The 26,684-nt window shown below is 37.8% G+C and overlaps 2 long non-coding RNA genes across 2 annotated transcripts; both read left to right on the top strand.

Annotated features, from left to right (window-relative positions):
• The first annotated feature begins 8,180 nt into the window (after window positions 1-8,180).
• LOC140572574 (uncharacterized) lies at window positions 8,181-9,254 on the top strand. Its single transcript, XR_011980657.1, has 3 exons — window positions 8,181-8,385; window positions 8,923-8,992; window positions 9,109-9,254. It is a non-coding gene; the product is annotated as an uncharacterized lncRNA (long non-coding RNA).
• A 2,896-nt stretch (window positions 9,255-12,150) lies between these two features.
• Window positions 12,151-14,585, top strand: LOC140572563 (uncharacterized). Its single transcript, XR_011980656.1, has 4 exons — window positions 12,151-12,405; window positions 13,072-13,176; window positions 13,942-14,011; window positions 14,425-14,585. It is a non-coding gene; the product is annotated as an uncharacterized lncRNA (long non-coding RNA).
• Window positions 14,586-26,684: the final 12,099 nt, after the last annotated feature.

Below are 26,684 nucleotides of genomic sequence, written 5' to 3'. Positions count from 1 at the left end.
CACAGCAGGTCCAGGTAGTGACTTAACACTGACCTGTAAAACGATGTCTGTAAAAATATGCCGTTGATCCAAATCTGGAAGTGGTCCGTCCACATGATGTACAAGAAGACAGGGCTCTTCTAAAATCAGGGCTCTTGGGGGCCCAACCCCTTGTTTCTGTTTTTTTCTTAATTGGACCACTGATAGTGGTAGTCTCATTGGCTGATCAGGAGCAGCCTACCAGCCTTGCTGTTTCCAGTGGTTTAGCCATAATGATTTGGCCCCTGTCAGTTCCTCATCTTCACACCACTAAAAAGAAAGCAGTACAACCAATAAAACTACTTTTACTTTTAAAGCTACTTCCTACTTCCATTGTATTTCCTGTACTGTCATGTACATCCTTCTCAACCAAGAAACAACCTGAAAACGCAACTCTGAGTATGTGATATTGCTTATTTCACAAGTATCACCTAGATAATGATAGACTGCGTAGACTTGTGTGATATTCCTGCAAAATAATAGTAATAAACAGGAGTAACATTAAGAACAGAAATGTTGATCATTTATAAATAATAAATAAATGTCCTCTGGTGAAGTAGGAATGACTGGGGTGTGTATTTGTATTAGTACACAGTAAAAACTACACACAGTAAAAAGAAAAAGAAAAAAGCAGTCAGATCAACTTATCTGATTATGTTTTTGAGTTAACTCAAAAGATAGTTTAGATTAGATTAGTTAAAAGTTCACCTAACTCATTCTTCAGTACTGCATCTCCGTTTGGTCAACAATACATATTGAGTTGCACCTTAAAAACATTCCTTTTTATGTTTAGTAAAATAATAAACGTAATAATAGCGAAAGTTGTTCAAAGAAAAAAAAAAAAAAAAAAAAAATTATATATATATATATATATATATATATATATATATATATATATATATATTAAGTTCCCACCTACACACACACACACATACAGAGAACCATGTTAAATAAATGCTAAAATGTTAAAAAATGTTAAATAAATTTGTGAATATTTTATAGTAGCTAAAAAAACATGCTTTATTTGTATAGTAGCTCAAATAATTTAATTTTTAATAGCTTACATAATGGATATTTTATAGTAGCTAAAATTATGGATACTTTATTGAAGCTAACATAAGCTATAATTTGGTTTATAGCAATTAAAATTGTTTATAGGAGCTAACACTTTTTTTCTAGTACATAATAACCTAAAAAACATTTATTTGGCAGCATTCTCTAGAAATGTAGATTGGGAATTGGTGTGAGGTTTATAGTAATTACATTCAGACACAAAGATTTCTCTCATTTCTCATGTTTTATATCTGACCATTGCTGTGAAAACCTATGATCTGATTTGACTTGATTCAAATGGATTTCATTTAAATATACATTAAAAAATACAAGTAATAAAAGTGTTTATTAAGCACATGGCCTGTGAATGTGCAGTTCTAGCTGAGGCCAGGAGGGGAAGTATTATATTAGGCTTTCCCAGGTTTGTACTGGTAGTTGTACTGGTAGTAGTACTAGACCGTGGCATGAAGACGAGAGTGTTGAAAGTACTGAAAGTATTTCTGAACTTCTCAGCTGTTTTGGTTTTAGGAAAACACTTTTATTACTTGTATTTTTTATGTATATTCAAATGAAATCCATTTGAATCAAGTCAAATCAGATCACAGGTTTTCACAGCAATGGTCAGATATAAAAACATGAGAAATGAGGGAAATTGTGTCTGAATTTAGTAAGAACTAAATCTGGGATGTGACCAAATTTGTAGGTCACTCAATCCTCATGAAGTCAGGACTCTGAGATTTCCATGAACTCTTTAGCAGTACTGTCAGCATGCAGATTAAAATCCCCACTGAAGAGAACTCTATACCATGCATTGGTTTCCAGTGCCAGAGCAGCCCCAGCTCAGGACCATCTGATATATTTTTGGGGTACATGCGGTACTAGAGACATCCTACCATGCCCACACAGTGACCCAGAGGAAGAAGAGCCACGTTAACCACAACCATCAGTTCTCAACTACAGTCTCAATCTTTAGGCACATAAAACAAGCAACACATGCTTTCACTTTAAGTAATGTCACTCACCTCTGTTTTTGGCAGCATTATGTTACAATAACCTATTTTCTTCAAAACATCAACTTTTTATATATATATATATATATATATATATATATATATATATATATATATATATATATATATATGGGACTTATTTCCACCCAATTGTGACCATGTGTCTCTAAAATAGACTTACTTAAAATAGTTAAAATAAAGAGTCAAAATAAAATAAAATTGTGTCATCATTCTAGTGTTTAGCTTTTGAAAAAAATAAGTAATTCTTTAATTAATACGTAAATAACACATTATCTTCCCCTCAAAACTGGTAAAGTTGGCCATTTTGGATTCTCCTGGTAATATTATTTAATTTATTTTCAATATGAAACACATTTCATAGAAAGAGTTCTATTATTGCTAATTAATTCATAAATTAATTAATTCCCTTCAAAAGATGGAATTAAATGATAAATGACTTATTTGCAACAAATTTAAAAATTGTTTCTAAATAAGGATTAACTATTTTGAAATAATGGTTTATATTCTCAAACATATTGACTTAGTGTCTCGAAATATTTACATTTACTTAAATAGTTAAAACAAAGAGTCATCAAAGAAAAATAAGTAATTTAGTGTTCAGCTGTGGAGTAATTTTTTGATTAATGGGCAAATGATGCATTACCTTCCCTCAAAACTGGTAAAGTTGCATTTTAAAAAAAGCCATTTTTGCAATAACCTGGTAATTATTATTTTCATTTTGTCCAGTATGAAACTTACATTTAATGGAAAGAGTTGTAGTTACTGCTGAAAGACAATTCTTGGTATCAGATAAAAATAAATATCTGCAGTATATCATCATGTCTGAGTCTTTGGTTTCCCGTGGTATCGTGAGAGCTCTGTCCTTCTGCAGAGCAGAAGTCCACCATAAATGTCACCCTTAACACACTGCAGGTATTTCTGTGGTGTAGCTGAGAATGAAGGCTCTTGTTGTGTGCAGAACCACAAGTGTTGTCCTGTGTAGTGTGATCAGGGTGTTGGTGTAGTTGCTTATGCACCTGGCCGGCTGTGTTCTACAAAAAGCAGAAACGCTCCACAACATGATTTAAGAGCTAAGATGTTTTTTTGTCTCCTGTGGTGTTTCCACCTGAACCACCCACCCACTTTTAGCCAGTGTTTCATTCTTTTAAGTTGTGCTCTACACGGGATTGGCTCCTGTGCTCTTCAGGAGGATTGCCATGGGTGATGTTCTGAGGACATCTTCCTCTGATGAAGATATAATAACATAATGTAGGCCAAGACTGGTCCTGGACCTGGTCCGGTAGCACTAGGCTCTATTACAATATTGTACTTTTTGTGCTCAGTGACCGTGGTAGTTCAGTGGTTAGAGTACCAGGCTGTTGATGACAGGGTTGTGGGTTTGATACCTGGGCTTGTCAAGTTGCCACTGTTGGGCCCTTAGGCAAAGCCCTTCACCCTCTCTGGCCACTGTTTGATCACTAGTGTATATGTGTGTGTGTTTACAGCATGGATGGGTTAAAGGTGGAGGCCAAATTATATCCACAGTGTCCACAACCAATAGTGAATAAGGTTGTCTTGTCTTGGCAAGCACACTTGATTCATCCTAATTGTTAATTGCCAATATTTTGGACATACGTCGGTTTTGCATGACATTTTGTGTACACTGTACTGTGTGCATGCCGTGTGTAGTAATGCAACATCTCAGGCTGGTATTATTCTTTTGCTTCTTTAGAAAATGGTAAAACATTACCTTTACATTTTCAGATGTCCTACATGAGCTCTTCTTTAACCTCAGTCAGTCAGAGAGATGGTACTGGTCTCTAACACCAAGCAGAAGCCACCTAAACTCCAGCCCGTAAGAGAGTTTTCCCCTCTCTTACGCTGTTAAAGCATCACTAAGGAACTTTTGGAGGTTCTTCAGTTTGAAGGAATCTTTTAAGGTGCTTTGAAGAACCTTCAAGAAAAGGTTTACAGAAGAAAACGGTTCCACAAAGCATGTTAAGAAGTTCCTACACAGTTTCAAATTGGTTCCTCACATTTGGTTAATACCCTTGTCTGTTATGTTATAAGATAAGATAAGATAAGAGATAAGATAATCCTTTATTAGTCCCACAGTGGGGAAACACAGCAGAAAGGGATAGCAAGACACTCAGTTACAAAAACGTAGATAAATTACACTATATACACTATAATAATAAATAATAATAAATAATAGAAGTAAAAAAAAGCAATAACAATATTATTGGCAGGTTATTTACAGGTAAATGCAAATGACTCTTAATCTGAAACCCATGAAAAAGTTTCCATTGTCACCCCTCAGTCTGGCACCAACACTGGCACAGGAAGAGGTTTTAACCAGAAGAAGATAACCTGTGAGAAAATAGTTAAACAGTAGTTGAACAGTAAAGTCCAAGTCACGACAAGTATCCTCCGCAAAGTTTTACTCCATATCTACCTGGACAGACCAGCAACAGAGCTGATCAGACAGCTGGGGTGACTATTTGAGCTGGGGAAGAGTTTACACTAGAGCAGGGGTGGGTACGGGGGCCGGGGTCCAGCACAGATGAAACCTGGTAAATAACAGGTGAGTTGAATAAGGTATGCTTGGGCAAGAAATCTGGCCCTGTGAAGATTTGATTGCATTCAGCCACAAAAACATCAATAAGATTGGGGACTGATGCTGGATGAATATATCTTATGCTCCAACTCATCCCAAAAGTATCGGATGAAGCTCCATCACTACTCGTTATTGCCATTAGACATTAGACAGTGGTGGCTCAGCAGTTAGAGCACCGGGCTATTGATAACAGGGGTGTGGGTTCGATTCCCGGGCTCAGCAAGCTGCCACTGTTGGACCCTTGAGCAAGGCCCTTTACTTTCTCTGCTCCCCGGGCGCTGGAGTTGGCTGCCCACCACTCTGGGTGTGTGTGTACTCACTGCCCCTAGTTCACTAGTGTGTGTGTGTGTGTGTGTGTGTGTGTGTGTGTGTGTGTGTGTGTGTGTGTGTGTTCACTACCACAGATGGGTTAAATGACAAAAACATGCACCTTTACTATTCCCAGACCAGCGGGGATGTTCTGTGGAGATTATACCTGCTGTGTGTGTGACTCAGTGTCAGTGTCACCTTAAAGTATGTAGAAGGATTAGAAGGGGTGTTCTGATGCTTCAGACGATTTCAGGAAATGACTGACAGCAAAAGAACTGCATCACATGTTTGTCATTACTTTCCAATAGACAGCTGAGCTGCGTCAGTCTGGAGGTGACAGATGCAGAAATGGTCATGGACTGCTTCATGTTTTTAAATGTATGGATACACCTAGTTCTACCCTGTGTCTGTGGTAAGCTGGTCAATCTTCTATGGTCTTTTTTGCTCTGTGTTTATGATTGATCTGTATTCTTATAAAACAGCAAAAATAAGGACGGTTTACCGATTTGTTTAACGATTTGCAGCTGAAACTGGATGCAGAAATGAGCTTATCAGCAGCATCAACATCACCACAGAGCTGCAGTCTGATGTTCTGCTGCCATGCAACTTTGAACCGACCCTCCTCGGATCAGACAAGACTGCAGATATAGCAGCAGTGTGGAGTCAGAAGACTATATTAGTAGATAATCTGGTGGAGATCAAACTGCAGGGTGAGGTCATGTTCTGGATGAACAGAAATGGACGTATTAAGCCGTTTCCCAAACTCTCAGCATCTGGAAACTTCTCCATCCTCCTCCATAATGTAAGTGAGTCTGATCTGGGCCTCTACCGCTGTGGGCTGTTTAAGGGGCTAAACTGCATCATCGCTTATCAGGAGGTATATCTGAGTAAGTCTTTACCTCATCAGTAGCATTTAAGTAAAGGCGTAAGGCCAACAAAATAAGACACATTTCTTTATGAACCCGAGTTTTATACAAATATAAACAAATATTTACATTATATTAATATAACTTTATTCCAGACTCTAGAGAACGGATGGTTGCTGATGCTTTTCCAACCCTGCTGATCACAGCAGGAGCTTTAGGAGGGGGAATTGTGCTGTTTAGTCTACTTATAATCAACTGGTTCTGTGCAAAAAGTGAGTCTGTGTTTTCTTTCTTTATGTGCAGCTTTATGTTATGTTATGGTTCCATATCTGTGCTGATGAACCAAATCTTACGCATGGTGATTTTTCAGGAGAAGGAAAGTCAGACTCAGCTTTTAACATAAGTAAATGTAAAGAAGTTTCTTTTTTATGTCTTTTTACCATGAGTTTGTATTAATCTCATTATCATGAAATTACTTTATGTAGGAACAAGCAATTAAACTGGATTTATTCAATTAAAAAAATAATTTAATCATTCAAGTTGAATATACCCACCTTAACTTTTACATGAAGTCAATTATTTAGGTTGAACGGATGAACCACTTTCTGCAATATGAAAGTCGAAATGGTGAAAGGTTTGTTTCAAAAGCAAAAATATATTGTTTTAAGTTTGGGCATGCCTAATCTAATGTGTGTTAAAGTTAAGTAATGGTACATTTAGTGTTTTCTGTTTTATATTAAATTAAAAAAATGTTTTACATTTCTTTTTTCTCTTTGTAAAAAGTGGTTTCTCCATTCAATGTAAGTAATACACTTGATGTAGTACCAAACCAATTGTTTTTTTTTTCAGCTCAAATAAGTACACTGAATGGAGGTGAGTGCTAAATGTGCATAAAATATATATATTGAAATTTTGTTTTAGAAATTTGAAAATAAAAAGTGTGTCATTTGAGCAGGGGTGCACAAACTTTTTACATAAGACTATTGTTGTTGAGACCTATGGTCATTAAGTCATATACACTAGTGCTATGGTATGTGAAATATTAATAGAACTTTATTTCTATATATAATATATGATTCATTTATTAAGGGATTAATCAAGAGAATGAAGTTTATGCACAGAATTCTTAAAAACATTGATCAAATCTTTTCTTTTTAAGTTAATAGTATGCTGGGTCTTTTACATTAATTACCAAACATAAGTTTTATGTAAAAGTATATAAATATAATACAATTATTTCATATAATATAATGAATATATTTATAAATGTGTATACAAAAACATCTGATGGTATACCCTTTTCAGCTGAATTGTCTGCCATAACCTCATAAATATGCCTTTAAATGAAACTATATGTAAAGTTTCACTGTTAACAGATCTTTAAATAAAAATAAATGTTATAAATTATATGTATAGTATTTTTGGATGAAATAATACACCATAAAATACAAGACTAAATGAAAGTGTCCAAGATGGCAAAACAAATCATCACTAAATGAAAAAGTGAAGTAGTTTATGCAGTTGGAACAATTTGGGAGAACACTGACCATTTACCCCCAGTGAGGCTGTACGGCATTACTGTATTTTAACATCATGATGACATTTGAGAAAAAAATAGAAAAAAAAAGTAATTATTATTTTTATTTAATATTTTTTTTTTAATGTATTTAATAAATATAAACAATATAAACAACTATTATATTTATTTAATACAAAAATCATAACAGTAAAGCCAGAAAATGTCTGCTTTACAATTTCTCTCAGAGGTTCTGTACTTGTCTCTGAACCCATTGTTCCAACCCACCAATCCAAAGTCACCATGTGTTAACATCCCTTAACATCACTCAACATCACATTTCACACTCATCTAGGTGACAAACAAGGTTCTTTATGGAAACTAAAAGTGGTTCTTCCATGGCATCATCTTCCATGTAGCACCTTTATTTTTAAGAGTGTACTGGGGCGAGTAATATGCATGGACAGGTATACATGGGCTAGTGGGCCTTAACCCACCATTCTTTTGAATGATAAAGGCCTGAGGAATAGGGCCTGAGCTTCATTTTTGGGCAAACACGTTGTCTTATGTCCGGTTTAGATATGACTGGAATCTGATTAATTTGGACTTCTGTGGACCCATTAACAACCACCCAAAGTTAATAACAAAATATAACTAAAATGATATAGGATTTACTTCTAGCCCAAAGCAGTAGATTCACACAGCACTATGTCACACAGCACTATGCATGTTGTGAGGTAGCAGTGAAAAGCTATCTTGCCTGTCTTACCACAGAGTTTTACATACCTCTACTACAGACCTTCCTGGCTTGTTTGTTCTTTCTGATTTCCAGATCGAGAAACATAAAACTGTCTTCAATGTCCCAGTTTGTTTAAAGAAGTGTGGGTAGTTAAAACAAGGGAACAACTTTGATATAAACACACACACTGATTTAAAATCCACACGTATCTTACCTTACAGGAAACAGGCCTCAGGACAAGAGTCCATGTCTTGCAGGTAGGTGCTGTTTTTGTGGCACACGGACCAACATCACATCCACCGTAGCTGTCACGCAAAACCCTTCAATCTCCCTATTTCATCTTTTCACACCTTTATTTGCATTGCCCTTAGACATGTATGATGAATTGACCAATAGAAATGCTCCAGAGTTACTTAAGCTAAATTTGACTTTCACTGAGTAACATTGCTATTTTGAAGATACTAGATTTTTGCGTGACAGCAGTTAAAACTTAATTAAAAACTCAAATCATAACAATATATATTTTCGAGGAAAACATCAAAAGCTTGTTCCCTGATTTGTTTACTGGGTAAGCACATTCTGTTCTACTTTAAATTAAATGTCAGGATTTAATTTTTTTTTGTTTACATGTAAAGAGGCAGGACTGCACTGGTTAGCTTAGTAATAACAAGATACCCAGCGGTCCCCTGAAGAACATAGCTGGCCAAAGAATAATTCAAATATAATAAAGACAATACTGTATCTGAGCAATACTTCTGATAATGATATGTGTCTGCGTTTGTTGGTTTCTCTAGAACATGCAGAACATTACTCAGTATTCACCACGATCATCTACACAGTGCTAGACGACCAATAGGAGAGATGGTAAAATACCATGTTTCAAATGTTGATAAATTTCTTATGAATTCAAATGTATTCATTTAAATATTGATCTATTATTTTAATGTATTGTAAATAACCTTTTCCCCCCTCCTCATCAGGTGTTATGCCATGATCTCTATCACTTCTGGGGTCTCAGAAGAGCCAAACCAGCACAAAGGAGACGACACAGTAAAAGTATTATTGGCATGACATTGAGATTAACACATGATATTCATTTAAATGTGAGCTGTGTATTATACATGTATGTGAGGTTATTTTAAACATGTATTCTGTTACTGATTACCTGTTGAAAATGTAATAATGCAATGTAATCCAATACAGTCCTATATTACAGCAATGTATTCAAATAAAGACAAAATAATAGCTTTACATATAAATTTACATAAAACTGTCCTGTGTGTTTATCTCCACATAAAACAATCCTGTGTCCTCATGAAGCAGATTCCCTGTCTATTCAACCCAATTCAATTCAATTGAACTCAACTTTGAAGTCATTATATCAATACAGGGTTGTATAGTAAAATGAAACACTGTTAGGCTAAGTCTCCAGTGCAGAATAAGTAGGACATAATGCAGTAGTGCAATGGCAAGAAACAACACACACGCCAAGGTGTTTGGTGATCAGGATAAGTTACTACATTAACAGTAAATGGAGTAAAAATAAAAATGTAGGGTGATGCGTTGTGTGTAAATTAAGAGTAAAACAGGAAGATCAGGAGTGTGTGCTGAGGTAGACCAGTCTGCATCATATACGTCAACATGGTGTGCAGTGCAGGAATACATATAGCAGCTAGTGGTCAAGAAGGCATGTGTAATACACCAAAGGTAGGTATCATAAATTATATATGCTTTCTATAAAATGGGACCCTAAACTATCAGCTTCAGTTTTATCTTAAAACACAAGCTTCTGTTTTACCTTAAACTATCAGCTTCAGTTTTATCTTAAACTATCAGCTTCAGTTTTATCTTAAAGCACTAGCTTCTGTTTTACCTTAAACTATCAGCTTCAGTTTTATCTTAAACTATCAGCTTCAGTTTTATCTTAAAGCACTAGCTTCAGCTTTATCTTAAACTATCAGCTTCAGTTTTATCTTAAAACACAAGCTTCTGTTTTACCTTAAACTATCAGCTTCAGTTTTATCTTAAACTATCAGCTTCAGTTTTATCTTAAAGCACTAGCTTCAGCTTTATCTTAAACTATCAGCTTCAGTTTTATCTTAAAACACTAGCTTCAGTTTTATCTTAAACTATCAGCTTCGGTTTTATCTTAAACTATCAGCTTCAGTTTTATCTTAAAGCACAAGCTTCAGCTTTATCTTAAACTATCAGCTTCAGTTTTATCTTAAACTATCAGCTTCAGTTTTATCTTAAACTATCAGCTTCAGTTTTTTCTTAAAACACTAGCTTCAGTTTTATCTTAAACTATCAGCTTCAGTTTTATCTTAAAACACTAGCTTCAGCTTTATCTTAAACTATCACCTTCAGTTTTATATTAAACTATCAGCTTCAGCTTTATATTAAACTATCAGCTTCAGTTTTATCTTAAACTATCAGCTTCAGCTTTATCTTAAACTATCAGCTTCAGTTTTATCTTAAACTATCAGCTTCAGTTTTATCTTAAACTATCAGCTTCAGTTTTTTCTTAAAACACTAGCTTCAGTTTTTTCTTAAAACACTAGCTTCAGTTTTATCTTAAACTATCAGCTTCAGTTTTATCTTAAAACACTAGCTTCAGCTTTATCTTAAACTATCACCTTCAGTTTTATATTAAACTATCAGCTTCAGTTTTATATTAAACTATCAGCTTCAGTTTTAAATTAAAATATCATCTTCAGTTTTAAAGTATCAGCTTCAGCTTTATCTTAAAACACTAGCCTCTGTTTTATCTTAAAGTATCAGCTTTAGTTTTATCTTAAAACACTAGCCTCTGTTTTATCTTAAATTATCAGCTTCAGCTTTATCTTAAACTTCAGTTTTATCTTAAAAGCCATTCCCAGAGAAACCTGCAATGCTTTTTTTGTTATTGCACAAGCTAGAAGGAGTGTGAAAGTAGTATACATTTCATAGTAGAGGTTAGTAGTAATAATAATGTGTCCACCTGAGACGATTTCAGGAAGTGACTGAGAGCAAAACAACTGCGATACGTGGGTGTCAATACTTTTCCAGAAACAGTTGTGTTAGTCTGGAGGAAACAGATGCAGAAATGGCCTTAAACCGCTTCATGTTCTTAACTGTGTGGATGCTCCTACCTGTCTCATGTGTTAGTGGTAAGTAGTCACTTTTTTATGGGTCTGCTATCTGTGTTTGAGTCTTAAAGTTATAATTAGTATAAAAGGAAGTAGAGTATATAGAGGAAGTCGAGTTTATCTTAAACTATCAGCTTCAGTTTTATCTTAAAGCACTAGCTTCAGCTTTATCTTAAACTATCAGCTTCAGTTTTATCTTAAAACACTAGCTTCAGTTTTATCTTAAACTATCAGCTTCGGTTTTATCTTAAACTATCAGCTTCAGTTTTATCTTAAAGCACAAGCTTCAGCTTTATCTTAAACTATCAGCTTCAGTTTTATCTTAAACTATCAGCTTCAGTTTTATCTTAAACTATCAGCTTCAGTTTTTTCTTAAAACACTAGCTTCAGTTTTATCTTAAACTATCAGCTTCAGTTTTATCTTAAAACACTAGCTTCAGCTTTATCTTAAACTATCACCTTCAGTTTTATATTAAACTATCAGCTTCAGCTTTATATTAAACTATCAGCTTCAGTTTTATCTTAAACTATCAGCTTCAGCTTTATCTTAAACTATCAGCTTCAGTTTTATCTTAAACTATCAGCTTTAACTGTGTGGATGCTCCTACCTGTCTCATGTGTTAGTGGTAAGTAGTCACTTTTTTATGGGTCTGCTATCTGTGTTTGAGTCTTAAAGTTATAATTAGTATAAAAGGAAGTAGAGTATATAGAGGAAGTCGAGTTTGAGGTAAAGCAATGTTTAAATAATAACTTCAATAAATTACAGTCTTTCATTTTTAATTGCAGCTGAAATGTTATGCAATTATAAGCTCATCAGCAGCATCAACATCACCTCTGAGCTGCAGTCTGATGTTCTCCTGCCATGTAACTTTGAACCGACCCTCCTCGGATCAGACAAGACTGCAGATATAGCAGCAGTGTGGAGTCAGAAGACTATACCAGCAGATAATCTGATGGAGATCAGACTGCAGGGTGAGGTAATGTTCTGGACGAACAGAAATGGACGTATTAAGCCGTTTCCCAAACTCTCAGCATCTGGAAACTTCTCCATCCTCCTCCATAATGTGAGTGAGTCTGATCTGGGCCTCTACCACTGTCAACTGATTAAGGGGATGAACTGCAGCATCGCTTATCAGGAGGTATATCTGAGTAAGTCTGAGAATTACAGCTGTAGCTTATAGCAACAAAATAAGGCACAATGTTACTTTATGGTTTAATATCTGTGCTAAAGGACCAAAACCTTGTATCTCCAATGTTTTATTTTTTCCAATAGTGTTAAATTTAGATTCTCTTATTGCTTATATGTTTTTGAGCTGTTGCCATTGAGGGGGTGGGGAGTTCCTGTTCTCAAAGGTTCTGTCCTTTCATCTGACCAAACTATAGCTGTTCCAACCAATCCAAAGTTACCACGCATCCATTTAAGGTGATGGTCAAGCAGCTTTCCATTAGGATTTATACGTTTGTCACTATACTGTGCTAGCTTGGAGACTTTCTGGATTTATTCAGTCTTAGCTTACCGTGTCAGCAATGCTCATCTGTGACATGATGAAATGGGACATCTGAAAATCAGTACTGAAAACTATGATGCCATTCGTCAATACTGGGCTGGAAAGGGTTAAATAAGTGCCTGTGTAAACCATTCTTGCCATTTATGCTACACTCTCAAGCAAGCTAGTTTTACACCCCTCAGTCTGGCATGAGTACTTCACAGGAAGTCACAACTTCTCTTCAACTGCAGCTGAAAGCCACACTAGAACTTTTAATACCCATAATAACCACTGCACAACGTGTAATACTAATAAACCTGTATTTCAGGGCTGAAAGATGGTGTTTCTTTGACCGGGCTGATCCCAGCAGGAGCACTAGGAGGGGGGACTGTGCTGCTTGGTTTGGTCATAATCGGTTGCTTCTGTGCAAAACGTAAGTGTGTCTTCTGTCCCAGTACTTTTATACACTCCTCTCTTGGTTCTTTTTTTAGCATAAGCTGTGGTGAATGTTCGTTTTTGACATGCGTTACCCTTTGGTGGCTAGTATACATGGGCTAGCAGACCTCATCCCTTCAATTCAATATTAAGTCAATGGATCTTTTTACAACTGACACTACACAGCAGCTTCACAGAAATCCAATACTAGATCAGGAGATCAACATACATAAATAAAACCTAAACCTAAAACCCTCAGTGAGCAAACCCAAAAACCACAGTGGCAAGGAAACAATTCCTGGTCGTCCTCTGGTCAGAACAAAAGTGCTTTGCTATTTACCCAAGAAAAACCTCAGGTAGTTTAAATAGTCTAATAATTTAAAGATTCTTTAAGTTTAGACACTACTAAACACAAGTCAATAAGTAGACCATTCTGCTATTCGCCCAAGTGTTCTCTGAAGAGGTGGGTCTTCAGTCTGCGAGCACCTGGGCGACTCTTTAGAGAGGAAGGGTCGAATTCTCCGGATGTTGTACAGGAGAAATCTGCAGGACCGAGTTACATTTGCGACATGACTTGAGAACGATAACTGATCATCCATGACTACACCAAGGCTTCCAGCTTCTGTAGAAGGATGATCATACATAGCTGTCATGCATGCTGCTGTTAATATGTAATTTTTTTTATAATATAAAGACAATAAACTCTGTAAATTACTGTACTTGTGCATGATTTGTGATTTGTGTGTGTGTTTTGTTCCACTAGAACATGCAGTAGATCACTCAGTATACACCACTGTCATCTACACCGCGCTGGACAACCAATAGCAGAGACGGTAAATGACCACACTTTAAATGTTTTTAAATTTCATATAAATGTAAATGTATTCTTGGTGGTGGTCCAGGGGAAAAAGGTGCTGTCACTACGACCAGAGGATCACTTGTTCGAATCCCTGGCGTCTGCAGGCCGATGCATCAGAACCAGGTACATGACGCTTTCCTCCGAGTTCGTTGGTTGCCCCAGTGACGCTGCATCGGCTGCAGTTCGGAAAAAGAGGCGATGGCTGGCTGCACTTGTGAAGGAGGAGGCGTGTGTCCGTCTTTACCCTCCCAGTGTCGGTAGCGTTGCGTGTGATGTGGGGAGAATATGTATGGGATGGGTAATTGGCAATCCAAATGAGAAATGGGAGTTCAGCTTCCTACTGTTTTCTATTTATTGTAAATATCTCTTTTCCCTCTTTTTCATCAGGTGTGTGATCACATGATCTCTATCACTTCTGGGGTCTCAGAGGAGCCAAACCTGCACAGAGAAGACGACACAGTGACAACATTACATTGACATAAGAGTAGGATAATAGTTTAAATGTTTATTAGAAATGTGTGCTTTTTTAAACATGCCAAAATAATGCATTTATTGCATTTGTTTGATGTATAAATTGTAAGTATGTGACTTTGGTTGGGTAAAATCCAGTTGACTCTTCCCCTATCTGTGGTAGGCCTGGCATGAGCTTTTAGCTATTTAGCTTCTCCCCTGGGTTCTCAGGGTCCCTCAGCAACAGTCTCTCAGCTTCCAAGCACAGTAAGCCCCTCTACAACATGCTTGCTTGGCTCTGCTATGCACAAACTCAAATTGTCCATTCTCCAAAGTCAGCCTAACATTAGCTTTTAGCCTATTTTGCTTCCCTTCCATTTTCTCTTAAAGTGGCTGTTGCATTTAGCCTTGAGTCTTTCCCAGGTGGGCTGGGTGTATGTGAATTTTTTGAGACTGTTACAAAACTGCTTTGGGGTTTTGAAATTGGCTTTTGTATCAGCTCTGTTTTAGAAGACTTCTGTTTAGAAGGAGGAACAATGGTGTTTGAGGTTCATGATATGTCAGTTCCATGTACTTTATCTCTCATTATTTAACTATGCCATGACAAACCGTTTCCCATTATATGGCCCATTAAATGTTTTGCCACATTTCTGCATGCAAAAATATAATTTATATTTATTATTAAAAATTATTATTATTATTTATAATATGTATTTATCATTATCACTTGTTATTATTTAAGTAAGAATACTTTAATGGGGTTTTAGATTGATGTACTTTAGTTAGATTTTATATATTAGATTCTCATCGTCCGGAAAAATGGATCACCTAAACGGGTCTGACTGGAAAATGTGTTTTTACTCTGGTGTGCCGTCTGGTGTGGGGCAGTGGTGGCTCAGCGGTTAGAGGGCCGGGTTAGAGGCCGGGTTATCGATAACAGGGTTGTGGGTTCGATTCCCGTGCTTGGCAAGCTGCCACTGTTGGGCCCTTGAGCAAGGCCCTTTACCCTCTCTGATCCCCGGGCACTGGAGTTGGCTGCCCACCGCTCTGGGTGTGTGTGTGTACTCACTGCCCATAGCTCACTAGTGTGTGTGTGAGTGTGTGTTCACTACCACAGATGGGTTAAATGCGGAGGACACATTTCGCTGTACAGTGCACACTGTACAGTGACAAATACGTGCACCTTTGTCACTGTGTTTTTGCGAAGGTCCTCAAACACTGTGGCTAGAGCATGTATATGTATAAGATAGTATATGCATAACTTGTAAACCTGCTCAACCCAACTTATCCAGTTGAACTGATCTACCGATTGATTCATATTTATTGGATGCAGTTACTGTAGTATGTCTGTGGATAAACATAGTGTTATTGCACTTATTATCTAATCTGCATTTATGTATGCAGTATCTGCCAGCACAGATAGCAGACTGCTTCAATAAATATCTTTTGTAAATATTCACTTCCATTTAAAGCAACATTATGTAGCAATTCTTCCTTAAAAAAACAACGTCAGAGTCATGTTAGGCTCCACAGGCAGTAATAGGGATGAGACCTCTCTCCAGAACTGCATAACTCAGTGTAACCAAGTCATATTAGTGTAAAATCCTGTAATATTACTCTACCGCCTCAGTCCACATGCTCTTTTCTGTATCTCTCAGCTTGTCCAAAAGTGCATGTGTACAGCTGTCCATGAGAGGGCGCTCATAGTTTGATTTATCTTACTAGAGTGAAAGTGAATTACATTCCTTAGCTGTAGGGGGAGCCCATGAGCAAGGAATACCAATCTTTCCGGAATGATCCTTTAAGTCAGGAGACTAACTAAATACTGTTATTAAATATTAAGTAATATTAAGTATTCTCACCTGTGTTTATAGTTTTCCATTTGATTTCACTAGATTTCCACTAGTTTTCCACTAAATTTTGGAACATTGCTATGAGGATTTGATGGCATTCAGCCATGAGAACATTAGTTAGGTCAAGTACTGAAAAACTCAAACTTATCCTAGAGGTATTGACTGGAGCTCCATCAGTCTAGAGAGGTGAGTTCCACTGCTTCACAGCCCATCAGTGCTGCGGAGCTTTATACCACTCTATCTACCAGATGGCATTCGGCATGGTGACTTTAGACTTGTGTGGGTGCTCTAGAGCGTCTTGTTATATTGGCAGTGATTTTCTATGGTGATTAAACAAGCATATTCACAAATTTAACCTTAACCGGCCCCAATAACCATCGTTGGGCTAGGCTTCCAGAGTAGGGGTATACAGGAAGAAGAACCCTGCACAGGTATTCCCTGTAGAGGTAGTGGCATATCCGCTTTAGTTCATTTGGGAAGTGACTGGAGTAAAAAAGAACTGCATCACAGACAGCTGAGCTGCATTAGTCTGAAAGTACCGTGTGCAAAAATGGCTGTGAACTACTTCATGCTCTTAACTGTGTGGATACACTGTGTTGTCCCTGTGTCTGTGGTAAGTAGCAGCTCCTAGTAGGGTTTTGCTGAAAAACAGCAACAGTCAGGACATTTCAGTTTAAGCAACTTTTGAACTACAACCTCTCCTCTTCAACCGTAGCTGAAAGATTATGCAAAGTTGAAGGTAGCAGCAGCATCAGAATCACCACTGAGCTGCAGTCTGATGCTCTGCTGCCATGCAACTTCAAACCCAACCTCTACGGGTCAGATATGACTGCCGATATAGCAGCAGTGTGAACAGTGGATAATCTGCTGGAGATCTATCTGTTGGTGCTATCTGTGCCGACGAACTAAAACCTTGTATCTCCAAAATGGTAATTATCCAGGAGAAGGAAAATGAGGCTCAACTTTTAACATTTGAACTTTTAACTAAATGTAAAATGAAATTTCATATAATGTTAGATGATTTAATTTACAGTTTCAAGGTCATTTTAGAATTTAAGTAATTTAATAAAATAAAAATGATTTTATTGACTTAGCATGTCATTTAAATTTACATTCAGTATCAAGTGTGGTGGGAGCTTTTAAATTCCTTCAAAAAGTGAAAAATTCCAACAGCAAAAATGTACAGTCTTGTGCAATTACTGCACACATCTGACCTTCATGGAAAGAGTCATCAGGAGAAAGCATTTTCAGGTATGTTTGTAGAAAAAAAAGCAGGGTTTGTTGCAAAGAATTCTTCTCCAACTGTTAAGCAGAGGTTTGGGCCTTGGGCTTGTGTTGCAGCCAGTGGCACAGGGAACCTTTTACTGGTAAAGGCAAGAATAGATTACAGGCAAATAACCGCAAATTCTGTCCACTGTCTGTGGAAAAAAAAACTCTTTTACAAGCTGTGATAAAACCTGCCAAAGGGGGCGTGTCCCCCAAATCTTTTTTTTAATTATTTATTTATTTATTTATTTTTGGAACAATAAAAGATGGAAATAAAAGGTTTTTCTATTATTACTATTTCTATATTTAAAATAATTCAAGCTTTTGCATGCCCTGTGTACAACTTGAAATGGGTTAGGTAAGTGTCTGTCTTCCTATTGATGCTACACTTTAAAGACAGACATTACTCTAGCCCAAGCTGTAGATTCACACAGCCTATCTGTGGATAACCACATAGATTGACAACCACATTGTTGTTTTGCACACCCCCATCTGTCCTACAGACCTTCTAGTGCTTTGTTGTGATTTGCAGATCAATGATAATAAAAAGGTACATTTGAAATCGTCTATATTTTCATTAAGCTTGTCAAGACAAAAGAAACACACTGATAAAAAAAAAACCAGTGTATCTTAACTTCCATGAAAAATGTCTCCATGCCTTGTGGGTTGGGGCTGTGTTTGCAGCACAGGGACCAATTCTTATAGTATTAGGTAGGTGGTACGTACATACCGCATATATAAAGAGTATATGTTTATTTGATTTCCAGTCAACACTCACATTAAAATTAAACAATTGATAAGAAATGAAATCTCATCAATAATCTCAAGCAATGTTTGCATCAAATTGTACATGATTAAATTTAATTCTAACTAAAAGAAGTCAACTGAAAGACACCTGTAACGCTTGAAGGACAAATCAGACACTCACGGATGTAAAATGAAGAAGTGGCTTTAATAATGAAAAGACAACAGAGATAAAAAAGGGGGGGGGGGGGGGACAGGTGTGGGAAAAAGGAGACCTGAGAAAATAGGCAAGGCTCAAAACCAGAAGACAATCCAAAAATGAACTAACTAACAAGCTTTGGGCAGTGTTGTCCCATGGCTGAAATCATGACTAATCAGACTATCAGGTTATGCTGACGGTAGAGTCCCAGAAAGGCCACAATCAAAAAATATTTTATTTAAAATTGTGCACTACACACTAGTACGAACACCCTGGGTGTCCAAACGGCAGAGTCGCTCGCTGTCTTTAACCGCAGACTGAAGACCCACCTCTTCAGAGAATACTTGGGTGAATAGCAGAGTGCCCACCCTATTGACTTGTTATTCCTAAGTAAATAGCAAAGCATTTTTGTAAGTCGCTCTGGATAAGAGTGTCTGCTAAATGCCTCAAATGTAAATGTAAATGTAAATGTAACGCTATAAGGTATAGAATATATACTTCCCTGGTTTGGCAGGTTAGTACACTAAATATTTAAATGTACCAACCCATATTTTATACTACTAGGAAGTAATTGCTATGCCAACATACGTCACCTCAAGTTCTCTTGGCATCGTCACCTTCCCTGGCATTGCATCTGCTGTTTTTTTCTTAGTTTTCCAGACATAAATAGCTCCTCCCTTTCTGTTCTGAGTCTTGTGATTGGAGCAGACGCATGAGACAAAGTGACAGCAGTAGGCCAGGTTAAAAACATGAATAAACAGCCCATGGTCAAAACCAGAAGACAATCCATGAGCTGTAAAGACAAACAGGAAATAACATGTGCTGCACAACGATGGATCGGTGGTTAATGTACAGGTTTAGAAATGAGTAACAGCTGACGACGTTCAGAATTCAGGTCACGATGAACATGGGAACATTTGTGATTGGTTGATGGGGAACATCTGGTTGTCATGTGGGAGGTGGGGGATTCTGGGAGATGGAGTTGTGTAGAGTGATAGAGTCAGTGGGTTGAAGCAGGAAAGTGTGACAACACCAGTTGTACACATTCAATTAGAAAAGCAAAAGCTTATTCCTACATTATAATGGGGTGGGTGGACATCATCTTTCTCCTACATTTAAAGAAGCAGGACTGCACTGGTGAGCTTGGCAATAACAAGCAACCCAGCAGACCTCTGAAGAACATGGTGATTGTAGAGAATGCATTCTGTAAAGTCTTGAAGCTTTAACTACGCGAGCGTCGGCTGTAGATGACCTTTAAAATTGGGAATCCCTAAAGATAATACTGTATATGTGTGTGTTTGTGTCTGTTATCTACACAGTGATTGACAACAGTAGCTGAGATTGTGAATCACCACACTTCACAAATACTATATTTAACATGAAATATATATATATACCGTATATTTATGAGGTAAATCTGCTCAACTTTCTGTTATCTTGTATTTATTGCAAATATCCTTTTTGTTCCTCATTAGGTGTGTGATTACATGATCTGTAGCACTTCTGGGATCTCAGGAGAGCCAAATCGACACAGAGGAGACGACACAATAACAGTATTTTTGATATATATATTACAGCATGCTAATCATATAAATGTTAGTGGTGTATTTTAAATGTATGGTTTCTTAAAAGGTACCACAGAATGCACAAATTGAGTATTTTATGTTGTTTGATATATAAATAGTAAGTATGTGACTTTGGTTTGGGTGAAAAAATGTTCAGATTTACAACCCTGTTATTTTGGCTCAGAATAAAATGCAGTGACTTTCATTTGATGTATTTTTGTGGGAAAAATGGAGCTAACACAGCACATATATATAGCATTGTCTAGCCCAACCTTGCCTCGTCTAGCCTTGTTTTTAGCATGGTAACAAGAGCCAATTATTTGTAATTATGTAATTGTAATTATTCCCAAGACTTGTTGGATAGTGTCTTTCTAACACAGTGTAAGATTAGATACCCACTGAGCCTTCCATATTCTCCTGAAGTAGTGTCTGCTTTTAGCCTCAAAAGGATTTCACTAGTAGGCTGAGAGTATGTACATTTTGGGGCATAAATATAACAAGTTTAGACTGTGGTGTAAGTTTTGGGGTTTTTGGAATTGGCCAGTTTTACAGTTCTGTTTTGGTTCTGCTGGAATTCCTCTTAAAGGAGGAACAACAGTTTGAGGGTGATGGTTTCATATATCAAACTCTCATTATTCAACACCATTATTATATCATATGTAAATATTCACAGTTATTCACAGTTAATATTCAGTTTAAACATATTTGTTAAAAAGAAAAAAAAGTTGGCCAGGTCAAAAAACCTGAGTGATGGGTGATACAATAAGTGAGAGCCAAAGGCAAGCAATGATCAAAACCAGAAGACAAACCAAAAGCCAGTAAACAATCCAAAAACTTGTAAGACAAACAGGAAATAACACTCAGTGTGCAATGTTGAATTGTGGGTAATGTTTTGCAAAGTGTGGTTACAACTGTACAGGTTTAGAAATGAGTAACAGCTAATGATGTTTAGTATTCAGGTGATGATAAATGAGAGAATAAAGTTAATTATTCAGTAACTATAAAAACATTTGTACGAACATTTGTACGAACTGTCTTCTTTTGTAATATAAGTTCGTAAGATTTATCTTCAAATTACACAAAAGTAAGATATGGAGTTCCACAAGGCTTTATTTTAGGACCGCTATTATTTACATTATACATGTTACCACTGGGCTCAGTTATAAACAGACATGACATTAATTTCCATTGTTATGCAGATGACACACAGCTATATATTAGCCAAACCTGACAATACATTTAGATTAAAGAAAATGGATGACTGTGTAAAGGATATAAAACTCTAGATGTCACATAACGTCCTTCTTCTTAACGGTAACAAAACTGAGGTTCTCCTTTTAGGTCCAAAGGACACTAGACATAATGTTAGACTTGGCTGATGCTTCCATTATTCCTGGCACAACAGCTAAAAATCATGGCGTCATATTCGATTCAGATCTATCATTTGAGCAACATATAGCTTATGGCTGATGGAGCATATGGCTCCATATATATTGGCTCCAATTCCATATAAATTCTTCTATTAACAAAGCTTCTATTAATTCTTCTATTACAAAGCCCTACATGGCCTTGCTCCTGACTACCTTATTACTCAGAGATTTTATTACATATTATGAATCATCAAGATTACTTAGATCGCAGGGTGCTGGCTTCTTAGTAGTTCCCAAGATTCAGAACACCTCAGCAAGGGGAAGAGCCTTTTCTTATAAAGCCCCCCAACTCTGGAATAACTTTCCTTTTCCTTTTCCTTACCTTTTATTTATCTTTTATTGTTCCAAAATTAAATAAACAAATAAATAATGAAGCAAAGCTTTGGGGACACTGCATGGTTGGGCCAATCTTTAAAACTAGGCTGAAAACTCATCTGTATAGTTTAGCTTTTGGTAAGTAATGTTTCTTCTTAGATAAGGGTTGTAGGTCCAGGGGTTCACAGGGAAATGTAGTATACTGAGATGCTGGAGCTGTCGTCTCTCTGCTTGCATGCAATCACTCAGGTTTGTGGACATGGAGCAGATGGACTCTAGTGTTTCAGCATGCTCCCATGTCTGTGTTACCTTCTGGCTCTCTCCTTTTAATTGGGCTGTTATAATCAGACCTGCCGTAGTCGTCAGACACACTCTGATACTGCTCAACATTCTCTGCTCTCTATAAAATCCTCTCAGAACTAACTCTGTCTCCTTACCTTCTCCCAGTAAATGTTCACCCAGCCCGACCTGCTGGAAGACTGCCCGCTGAGGTCCCCTCTACCTGTGTCAGACCAGCTGCCACCTACCAGTCCGACCAGCAGGAGTCTGGATTTTTATTGATGACTGATAAAATGTGGCAAAAGGTGTTTAAACTAAGAAGATGAGTGCTTGTCATTAGCAGCCGAAGTCAGAGAGAGCACAATTGGCCTGGCTCTCTCAAGAGTGGTTTGGTGGTACTTCCTCCCTACATCACTCATAGTGTGATGCTGGTCAGCACAGGTGTCTGTTAGCCGTATCAGAGCTGGGGATCCAGTGCTTTCCTCAGAGTGCATTGGCTGCCTAGCAATGCTCTATTAGTGGTAGTTAGAAAAGAGATGGTGGCTGGCTAGTCTTCAGACTCCTAGTGTTGGGACATTGCTAGTGATAAAGGGAGTTCACACAATTGGGGATTGAACAGTTGGTCTTCCGAACCCTGGTTACAGACAAAATTGTTTGTACCCCTCGGTTAATGAAAGAAAATCCCACAATGGTCACAGAAATAACTTGAATCTGACAATTAATTAATAATGAATACAAATGCTATAAAAACTAACAAATGAAAGTCAGACATTGCTTTTCAACCATGCTTCAACAGAATAATTTTAAAAAATAAACTCATGAAACAGGCCTGGACAGAAATTATGGTACCCATGACTTAATATTTTGTTGCAAAACCTTTTGAGGCAATCACTGCAATTAAACGATTCCTGTAACTGTCAATGAGACTTCTGCACCTCTCTGCAGGTATTGTGGCCCACTCCTCATGAGCAAACTGCTCCAGAGTTTTCCTCTTAGCCATTCTTGGGTGTTTTTAGCTGTGTGTTTTGGGTCATTATCCTGTTGCAAGACCCATGATCTGTGACTGAGACCAAGCTTTCTGACACTGGGCAGCACATTTCTTTTTCGAAGCCTTGGTGTAGTCATGGATGATCAGTTATCGTTCTCAAGTCATGTTGCAAACGTAACTCGGCCCTGCAGATTTCTCCTGTACAACATCCGGAGAATTCGACCCTTCCTCTCTAGAGAGGCCGCCCAGGTGCTTGTTCAGTCTCTCGTCACTTCAAGAGTTGACTACTGCAACTCTCTTCTGGCTGGTCTCCCTCTGCGCACCATCAGGCCCCTGCAACTCCTCCAGAACGCAGCGACACAGGTCGTCTTCAATGTCCCTAAATTCAGCCATGTCAGTCCACTGCTGCGTTCTCTCAACTGGCTTCCTGTAGCTGCTCCCCGCATCAGATTCAAAACCCTGACTCTAGCCTACAAAGCCAAGAACGGACCAGCCCCTCCGTACTTGATGGCAATGGTCAAAAGCCGGTTTGCACCAAGAGCCCTTCGAGCTTCAAGTACGGCTCGGCTCGACCCGCCATCCCTCAAAATCCGCGGAAGACAAGCGTCCAGGTTCTTTTCTGTCCTGGCACCAAAGTGGTGGAACGAGCTTCCCCTGGGTGTCCGAACGGCCGAGTCGCTCGCTGTCTTCAAACTCAGACTGAAGACCCACCTCTTCAGAGAGTACTTGGACGAATAGAGTACTATGGTCACCTTATTGTATTGTGTTTAGTAATGTCTAAGCTTAGAGGTATCTTTTGAATTATTAGTCTATTCTAACTAGCTAAGGTTTTTTCTTGGGTAAATAGCAAAGCACTTTGTAAGTCGCTCTGGATAAGAGTGTCTGCTAAATGCCATAAATGTAAATGTAAATGTAATATCCCTTGATAGTCTTGAGATTTCATTGTACCCTGCACAGATTCAAGACACCCTGTACCAGATGCAGCAAAGCAGCCCCAGAACATAACAGAGCCTCCTCCATGTTTCACAGTAGGGACAGTGTTCTTTTCTTGATATGCTTCATTTTTCTATCTGTGAACATAGAGCTGATGTGCCTTGGCAAAAAGTTACATTTTTGTCTTATGTCAGATAAGACAGAAATGTAACTTTTTGCCAAGACACATCCTTTTAATTAGGACTTTCTCCCAGAAGCTTTGGGGCTTGTCAACATGTAGTTTAGCAAATTCCAGTCTGGCTTTTTTTATGATGTGTTTTCAACAATGGTGTCCTCCTTGGTCATCTTCCATTAAGTTCACTTTGTCTCAAACAACAACGGATGGTGCGATCTGACATTGATATTATTGTGTGTTAAGCTTGAAGTTCACCTTTAATCTCTTTAGAAGTTTTTCTGGGCTCTTTTGTTACCATTTGTATTATCCATCTCTTTGATTTGTCATCAATTTTCCTGTGGCCATGTCCAGGGAGGTTAGCTACAGCTGCCTGGAGATGGTCCTATGGTCCTGGGTGGTTTTCTGAAGGTCAAACATGGTGGATTGCCTAAATGTACTGTGATCTTAAGTAGGACAAGCAGAATCTGTGAAGTTGTGTGCTCTCTCTTAAGCCTCCCAACAACCTACTAAGAAAGGAACCAGCACATAAGCAGGCTGTTAACTACAGAGAGATGCAGACCACTGCTGATCTTCACTTCATTCACCCAGTCCGTCTGGCACCTGATGATCGTCCACAAAGAAAAAGCCTTTTTTTCCTTGTTCAACTGTATCATCACTTTTACAAGAGGATGGTTTGTGTCGTGTTAGACGTCTCAGCAGTCGACTGTGTGAATCCTTTTTCACACATTCTGCTGCATCTGGCTTTTGCAGCAGGGGATGTGGGCATTCTTCTGGCTTTGCACCTGCCTTGTAACTTTTACACGTAAATGTGGTTACAACTGACACCAGTTCCTGGTAGAGATTCTGGGCACAATGATGTCTTTTTGTGTTATGGCACTGTGTCTTTACACAGTGATTTGGCCATGGTAAAAGTGAAGGTCTGTAAGTGAAGGTCTTCAAATCTGGACCTCAAATCCAGTTTCCAGTCCTGGATTTTAGGTTAGATTTTTTGGGTGCACGTATTTGCTACTATACTATGCACAGCATCCTCTGCATTTTACCCATCTGTGGTAGTAAACACACACTAGCGAACTAGGGGCAGTGAACAAACACACACTAGTGAACACACATGCACCCAGAGTGGTGGGCAGCCAACTCCAGTGCCCGGGGAGCAGAGAGGGTGAAGGGTTTTGCTTCCAACATTGGCAGCTTGCCAAGCCTGGGTATCGAACCCACAACTCTGTCATCAATAGCCCAGAGCTCTAACTGCTGAGCCACCACTGCCCTGATTTAGTTCTGGCTAGAGGTTACGGGAACAGTTAATGTAATTGATTGGCAACATAGTGTCACATCTACCAAGGATTACAAAGTGCAAGACTGGAAACTGGATTTAAGGTCCAGAATTTGCTACAGAGGAAGCATTTTTGGTTCTATTCAGAATCATGAACATCATTCACTAATGTCGTCCTAAGAATTTACTTTAAAAACTGATGGGGCTATTCTTTGTTAATAGAAAGTTTGTAACAAAGGGGGTTTTGACAGGCCCGCTAGGCCTTAGTACTGCAACAGCTTAGAGAGATGTTAGCACTGAGAACAGGTCAGAAAACAAGTTACATCAAGACATTTGAACATACACAACCTCACAACTTTGCACTAATGCACGTAGTTCATAACTGAATGCTGCATGAAAACATGCTGAAACTGTGTTTTTTTGGGGCACACTGACCCTTTGAAATGCTGTCAGATACAAGCACATGCTATACTGTCTGTCTTTTAACTTTTCACACAAGAGCCGAATAAACAAACGAGCAGGCAGACGCTTCTGTGGTGCAGTCGAGAATGAACGCACTGGTGGCGTGAAAAGCCAGTGTAATGCAGGAGGTGTGATCAGGGTGTGATTAGGGTGTTAGTTTGCTCACTTATGCACATAAAGTTCTTCTTTGTGTTTAGACCATGTCTCATGTAAAACGTTATTGGGCACTGTGCACAGAAATGTGAATAACATAAAGGAATGCAACTAAGCTGTGCTTCAGCTGTGACTGGGAAAAGGCACATTCCAACTGATAAGGCATAAAAACTGCTGCATTTTCACAACTTGAGGTGCTCCTCATATAAGACAATAAGGGTTTTTCAGGGTCATAAGCAGTCAGTTCCTACTGTACATATGCATTGCATAGCAGGATATGCTGTTATGCCTTTCCTGTTTACACCACTGAATTCACAGCAGAAGGAAAACAACTTCTAAACTTTCAATTGAAGTCAAGGTAAAGAAAATACATGGAGATGTTTTAATGAACAAAGTGATGTAGAATAAGGACTTTCTGTATGATTTTTTTGTATGTTATTAGTATTTATTCTAATATTCTATAAATACTAAGGAGCTTTTTAATAATTTTCTTATTTATCCTTTAAATTGGCTTTCAGGATTTAAGGAAAATTCTAATATATATATATATATACATACATACATA

The sequence above is a fragment of the Salminus brasiliensis genome, chromosome 1 (genome assembly GCF_030463535.1).
Source record: "Salminus brasiliensis chromosome 1, fSalBra1.hap2, whole genome shotgun sequence".
Classification (NCBI taxonomy): Eukaryota; Metazoa; Chordata; class Actinopteri; order Characiformes; family Bryconidae; genus Salminus; species Salminus brasiliensis.
The sequence above is the reverse complement of the archived record's forward strand: the minus strand, read 5'-3'. Positions and strand labels throughout refer to the sequence as shown.